We start from the raw sequence: 7,942 nt of genomic DNA, 5'->3' as shown, positions 1-7,942 counted from the left end.
TGCGGCACATGCAGCAGCAGAATCCTCATGATTTGTGCACATATTTCTGATAGTAATAGAAAAGTAAGTATTAAACCCTGTAACAAATGATATACTGTAGTTTGAATTCAATGGTGTTACCCTGTTTTACAGTATGTCCAAGGGGAGAAGCACTGCTGCCACTTCTCTAGACTAATGTTTCCTAAATGATGTGTTAACCTTCATCTCCCCCCTGAGGCTTAAGGCTACAGTGGTAGAGGTTTCAGGAATGCTTCTATAGCTGTCAGCTGCGCTGTATCTTTAACCTTACTTTCAACAAGGATCATACGTGTTTGTATGCATTTGTGTATCCAAAGAAGAGTGTAAAGAACTGAGAACAGGAATCCAAGGACTATCATATGTTAAGCATAATCCCCCGAAAAGTTACGTGACTCAATATAATATCAATTAAAATGTAATTTCCTTAGGCGTGACACATCAGGCTGTTATAACACTGAATATATTACTTAGAGTAATGTTTGCTCATCTAAAAATGCATGCATGGCTTGAAATCAATTGCCTTACTTTAGTCCTTGCATATGACAAAGAGGTTCCTTATTGAAACAATTATAGTGTGTAGACCTTGTGTGTTGTACTATACTATCCTTTTGCATTTTGCAAAATTGATCTCCATTGATTGCAATGGTTTTAACTGCCCCGTTGTCCTCTGTATCTTCTGTAAGAGGAGACAGGTGGTCCTAAGATCTACTGTATGTTTGTATTTGTGAACAGCATAAAAGAGTCCTAAATGTGTCAGTTACTTTTCTTTGTATTGTAATATAGTCGTTCATGTTCACATGATTCACGGGCTCGGACTAAAATGACGTAAGCACTATTTGTACATAATATTGACTTTGTAGGTTCTCAGTCATCCAGGTCATGGTAGTCTAAGGAGCATGAAAAAAACTGGACTCCTTTAAGGTTTCTGAAGATGTTTCGTCTGTCATCCAAGTGGCTTCTTCAGTTCTAACACCAAAAGGTTTTAGAACTGAAGGTAGAGAGTTAAAAGGATTTAAACCCTAGTTGAGGTTTTACACTAAGAGAGTTTCTGACGCACTGTTGATTATGTGCATCATCACATGAGCCAAGGAGTGAAAAAGATGTGGGTCATTACCACAGGTACCACAGGTTTTGGGTGAGACCATCGTGAGAACTTGCTACACCCCATCATGTGACCTATTGAAGTCAGCTGACACAAGATGTGAGTGAGGGTTGAGGAGCCTGGGTAGAGACCTCAAGACTGCATTGTACCTCTGTTTAACGATGGGCATTCACCGTGGACAAAGATAGCCCTTTTAAGGCATCAGTATACCCGCTGGAATAGTTGATTTGCTCCCCACCGCAGCCTCATCAAAACCAGAAGCCAAGACTTTGTGTGTTTTTTCCAGAAACTCTCAAGTTTCCAAACAGCTGCAAAATCTCCCTCTGTATATCTGTACGTCTCTGTGCTTCTGTGCTAGAATATTAATAACATGGCAGTAAAAACCTGCATGATCAATCCAGCTGCAGCGGCTGCAGTGGAACGTGCCAGGTTACAAAAATCACGAGGTGCAGGACCATCCAAGATTATATCATGCAACATGTGATGTGACGTCAAAATTGGCGTGAGACACCCACAACACAGGCAACACTGTGAGCAGAATGGTCCCATTACTCCTCTTTTTACTCCAGACTTAATAGTGGTCAATGACCCTCCTAAGGGACACCACCCACTAGGGGTGGACTCTCCACCCTTTGGTTGTAGATCCAAAGAAGCCTCTTGGACGAGACGTGATACATTCTGAAAAAACTTAAAGAAGTCCAGCTGCCTTCTGTTTTACAGCCAGATTTTATTCACTTCAGAAACAGTCAGGTTAATCGCTCCACCTAATTTCCAATCCAAGCAGATCTGGATTACACAGCGGTGACTCTCCATCAGCTTATCAGCAGTTAAAATCACCACTGAGATCATTTATTTTCTGTCAACACATACTGTACTGTATTCACATTCAAATATTTGCTAATCAGCGGCTATTTGAGTGTGAAATAGCTTAAGTAGAAAGCAACGCTTCAGTGGTCTTTACCAGTCCAATAATGAAAAACAGTTAGTTTGACATTAGAAGAAACTGGAAATGTTGTTAGCGTTGACCTTTAAAGCCGTCGATGGTGCTAATGGCATTATCATTTATTCAAGCAAATTTCTCTGTAATCACAGTATGATGCATAACACTTTGCTCTCTCCAGTTTCTGCTACGGAAGAGTGCACGATCTCTTTTGTATTTCAAGACTGTTAAAGATGCTCGTTTCAGGGGGAAAAACTGTATTATCATCAATTTGGCTGGAACACGCTGGAAATGGCTATTACCAGCGGGCAGGTAAACAGCCGAGCAGCTCAGTAACAGAATGATGTATTATTTGCTCAGCTTGGCTGCTTCTGATCTTTAACAAGAGTCCAATTGTTGGCTTTGATCCGGAGCATAATTTCCAGATTTACAAGACACATGTCCCTGTTAGTTTGTTTTTGTGTGTTTTTTTTAGGAGGGGAGCTGATAATATGGAGCAACAAATGACATTCAGCTCTCACTTTAGAAGCTGCTTTATCTGTCTGTTATTTATGTTGATCCTTAACTCGACTCATGTGAACACGACGCTGCACCTTGCTGTGTCTCATGTTGCTTGCAATGTAGTGTAACATCAAGTTAATGTATGCAAATGAATTCTGTTTGCAAGTTGCACATTTATACCAATGATTGTACTTTTATATTTATTAAAAGTAAAACCTATATGAAACGAGAAGGGGTTCCATTAAACACTGATATTTACTGACATGCCTCTGACTGATTGATTTATTATCATGCTCTTCTAATCACTCCCAGCTCAGTACCACTGGCGATTGTAACACTTAATCCATTACATATGGTATTCATTACACTGACTTTCACTCAGGCTAAAGTAATGGAATTTTAGGCATTTCTGTTCTGTTTATCACCACAAGATATTTCCAATTACAGACTTGAATCTCGGTGCCGATGTGACATGACAGCAGCATAAATTTCACTAATGACTGAAAGCCTCTTTGAATCTTGTCTCAGTCAACTTGGCAGACTGCAGCACAGACTCCAGATATTTGCTGAGTCCAGTGATTAAATATTATAAGTCAGAAGCCTCATAAAACTAAAGCAAGCCTTTTTTATGTACACACGTTTTTACCTTAAGATAGAGTCAAGTTAACTTTCATAAAGAAAACCCACCAATATCATTTGTGTGTGTGTTTCATGCCTGTCAGCCTTGATTAATTTATGGGCGAGTGCTTGTTTCCAGTGTTCTTCTTAAGACTGAAGAAATCTTCCAGTTGACACCAGATTGTTGCACTTACCACTGTTAAATGTTTGACTCAGATTTCAACAATTGTCAATTTCAAACCTTTTACTCTCTGTAGACTCTTCCTGGTCCATGGATTGCAACTGCAACTTTGGACTGCAGCTTTCTTTGTGGATTCACCTGAAGAATCTCCAGGTTATGCCCTGCATGCCCCCCGTCTGCCAACCACCCCTCATCGCTTTCCTCATTCAGTTAAACTTTCTTTCTGTGTCACACATTTTGAGTCCAGATCCCTGGTGGTTTCCTGACACCGTTGAATCCCAAAAGGGAAACAAAAACTGTATGGAACAACACAAAGACAAGCAGGGAGTAAGGCAGGAGCAGAGCCAAGCCTAAACCAAAGCAAGTAGGAGAACTCATAATCCTTAATAGCTTAAAGCCATGCACGACTTGGAGGACTGCTATGGATGGCGGAGCTGAAAGCGGGACCTTTCAGAGGCTTGTGAAAAAGGGACAAAAAGGCTAGCTAGGCGGTCAGGTGTGGAAGCACAACCTCAGAAGTGGAGTTCAGGGCCCAGTGAAGTCTAAAACCAAGCGCAGTCAGACACCACTTAGAATACAGTACACACAGTAGCTCTTTGGGCTATGGCGTCTTTAGAAATTCTGGTCTCTTAGATGCTAGCCAAGAGCATGTTGGTGACTGATTTTAAAGACCAACTTTCTGATGTGTAGTCAGTTGGAGGGCTGACCCTTGAGGGAACTGGAAGTCCACTGGGACATTGATCATAGGTCAAGTGTGGGTGTGTGGTGGGCCTACTCCCATACTGGAATGAACTGGTTAACCAAGGAGCGAAAGAATCATCACATGACTCAGAAGCAGTCTGTGATTTAGAAAAAGGAAGAAAACAGTCAATTTTTAGTGAGGTACTTGTGAGCATGGGAGGCGTTGACTGCCTTAGTAGCAGACTTGTTACTGGTTGATCTCAAGTCTGAGTCAGGAAAAGCATAAAGTTTGCTAACTCAGGAAGAATCACAGTAACAGGGTATTCATCATCTGACTCAGCCATCAGCAAAATGTCAGTGAACTCAGGTACAGTCTTTGTGCCTGTGACTCTGGGTGCTCAGGAACACCTTTTGTATTGATCAGACATGAAAGCAGCCTATGCTTGTCATCGATCAGCTGATACACAGGAATGGTGTTAGCTGAGGTAGAAATAGAGAAGTGGTGATTGGACCAGGAACAAAAGAAGGTGAGAAAAGACAACAAACACTGTTTTAGGAACTGGAAAACCCCTTCACAGAATACAATAGCAGTCTTGTTTAGCTACATAGATGCTAGATAGAGATAGAAACTCGCACACAGACCAAACATTAAAATCAAATCAATCTAAGTTTGTGGAGGTCTGAAGGAGCATGTGATGAAAGCAGTTTGCCTTCATTCACTTTCATAACTTCTACTTATAGTGCAAAAATGTTCTGAATAACTGATCACAAGGATCAACGCACGAGAGATGGGTCATCAGCTATGACTGAGCAGTTTTCAGTTGAATTAAATTATTCATGTAGTGCAGTCCAGTTTTGTGTGTGTGTGTGTGTGTGTGTGTGTGTGTGTGTGTGTGTGTGTGTGTGTGTGTGTGTGTGTGTGTGTGTGTGTGTGTGTGTGTGTGTGTGTGTAAATGATGATGTGTGTACATGTGGGATAGAGAGAGATCATTTTTTCACGCAAAAAAATGGCATAGAGAGTTGGGGATTGTGGAACCAGAAAGTGAGCAAGGAAAAAGAGGAACTAAAACAATGCAACATAAGATGCAAAAGGAAAGGGGCACTTTCAAAATACGGAATACATCACAAACATTAAGTACAATTCGATAAACTCTTAGCAAAAACTCAACTAAAGGTTCATTCTAATTTATAGTTATTAACAAATCTATCGACACTTTCTTTTTATTGTTATTATTATGAGTGAACCCATAATAAACACATCAGTGAACTAATTAAAGTTTTTCTGACATCTTATCAGAAAATAGTACCAAGAATTAATAAACCTATTGAAGGGATTAAAATAGCATGAGAGCAATTTCACAGTTTGCTCTTACAAGCAATGCTGCAAAACTCCACAGAAGCTGTTCAATGGCAAAACAGGCACTCCAACTCCCATTTCAGCAACAGAAATTAGCTATTGTATTTTGAGATGTATTTCGACGTTTACATTTACATAAATTCAGTTCAGTTTTATTTATATGGAACCAATTCACAACCTCAGTGGCCTAATTGCACTTTATATTGCAAGGTTAAGACCCTACAATACTAGATGTAAAACCCCAAGAAGCAGAAAATAGCCCTTTGAACAAGCTTTTGGCAACATTGGGGAGGAAGAACTCCTTTCAAACAGGAAGAGACCTCCAGCAGAGCCAGGCTGAGGAAGAACTAATACAAAGTATGCGAGAGACAAGAGAAGAGTTAATGACATACATGTATAGTAGCATATAAACACATGAGATGTAAAAAGGGGGGAATGGATTGGAAATGCTCAGTGCATTATGGGAAGTCCACCTGCAGTCTGAGCCTATAGAAACATAACTAAGGGAGAGTTCAGGCCCACCTGATCGAGCACTAACTATTTAACCAGAAGTTGTAAGGTTGACATACAGACTTTTTTTGCCTTCTTGCCTTTTAGAAATGCATCTCTAACTTTGCTGCTATGTCTCTGTAGCGCCGCTGGTGTATGTTGATAACTTTCAGAACAATTTGAGGCTCCATGATCCGCCATTGCTGTAAAAAAAAAAAAAGGTCCATTGGAGTAAATGGAGATGATGCGACTCTTCCATTCAGTGGCTCTGGACTGGTTACTTTTATACATTCTATGCCTTTGTAGTCTTGGTAACCCTCTAATTTTTTGACTTCCAACTCATACATCAATCAGTGGGTTCTTGGGTCTCAGTTCAACTGCTCGTCTTGAAAGCACCCACCAGTGGTTATTTTGCCTTTCTTGCTTGAAGTCACCCAGTGTTCTTGACCTCCTATGGTCTCTGGTCACCATGCCTTTGTGAATCACTTCCCATGTAGATGTAGCTCAGCCCTGCATTCTGAGAGCAAAGTGCTCTATTGAGATAATGTGGTACGATGAGGTCTTTAAGATACGATGAGGCCTGATCATTCAGGATTTTGTATGTGATGATTTCAAAAATCAATTAGCATTCTCACCTTGGCCTTTTGAAGCAACTGAAGGCTTTTCAAGGAGTATTTAAAACAGCCTGATAATAGCAAATTAAAATAGACTAGTAACAAGTAACAAATGCACATATTAAGGAAGACTCTTTTACATATTTGTTTATTCACAATAAGAGACATATTCTGGTAAAAAACTTGAAGATTCCTCACAGCGATATTGGAGGCCAAGGTAATGCCATCCAGGGCATTATTGTGCCATTTATTATGAGCCCTATATTTGATTGGTTTGTATGTTTTTAGCTAACAGAAGGTCAGTGGTAGTTCTCTGTATGTAATTCTGATAAATTATTATTCTTGAGCTCTATGCAGCCATACTACTGAAGCAGCACAGTGGCTTCAGTAATGGGCCGATCAGGATGTTACTCATAAAGGGAAACATGTAAGTGCATTCATTATTGAAATGAGTCTGAACCCAGCAAATCATGCTGAAAAATAACTTGCATTACCTCCCTGAAGTGGGGTTAAGAGGACTCCACATTGAGAAAATGTGCCACAAAGTCTGTGCTCGTCGCCAATTGTCTGTTTAGTAAGAAGTCTGGTTTATATTAGCAGATACATAAAACAGAACAGTACTGTTGTTGAAGCTTTAACACCCACCTAGAATGATTGCAGTTGTGCTTTTTGCCTCCCTTTTCTAAATCACATCGGATCACCGAGGCTTTTGTTTTGCGGGGATGTCTGCAGGATGCCAAAATTGTGCAGAAATAACTCGAGCTGCCTTCTGTGTCTTACAATAAATGAAATATAAGTCTTTTCATCTTTTTGTAACAGATCGAATTCAGTTTTGTGACCCAAAAAAGTTCGCTGATTAAGACAGTTAAGGGAATAAAAACAAATCTTTGATATCTTTTTTTGTTATCCCCTCGCCAGACATACAAACAAACCTCTCTGTAAAACTGTGAAGAGCGAGATTATCCCACAGAGTGACAGGACTGCAGCAGGCTGAAGCGTTTCCTCTGGGTCTCAGCTGGTGTCACAGACATGTGCCTCGATTCTTCCACTGCGGCAAAAAACCTGCTCACACTGTTTTGCTGCATCTAGTCCTCGTTTTCTTCCTTCTTCTTCTCACTAAGTTTTCAGCTACCTATAAACACTGCTGTCACATTTGCAGTCAGATAAAATGTCTCTAAATACGAGAAGACAGATTTTCCCGATAAACCCACCGCTGATGTCATTTTTCTTTACTTAACATTGTCACAAGTAATTTGCTTGGTAAGCTGTTAAAAATCCAGTCTTCTTAAAATGTTGTCAAACTAAATACACTATCCAATCAGTCTTGATTGAACGGTGACAGAAATGAATGCAGTCAAAGAAGGAAGAAAGTCAGTGAAACATGATGATTTAAGACTGTGGAAGCTATAATGTACCGCCTAAACTGAGTCTTTTTCCAAAT

The sequence above is a fragment of the Maylandia zebra genome, linkage group LG13 (genome assembly GCF_041146795.1).
Source record: "Maylandia zebra isolate NMK-2024a linkage group LG13, Mzebra_GT3a, whole genome shotgun sequence".
NCBI classification, from domain to species: domain Eukaryota; kingdom Metazoa; phylum Chordata; class Actinopteri; order Cichliformes; family Cichlidae; genus Maylandia; species Maylandia zebra.
The sequence above is the reverse complement of the archived record's forward strand: the minus strand, read 5'-3'. Positions refer to the sequence as shown.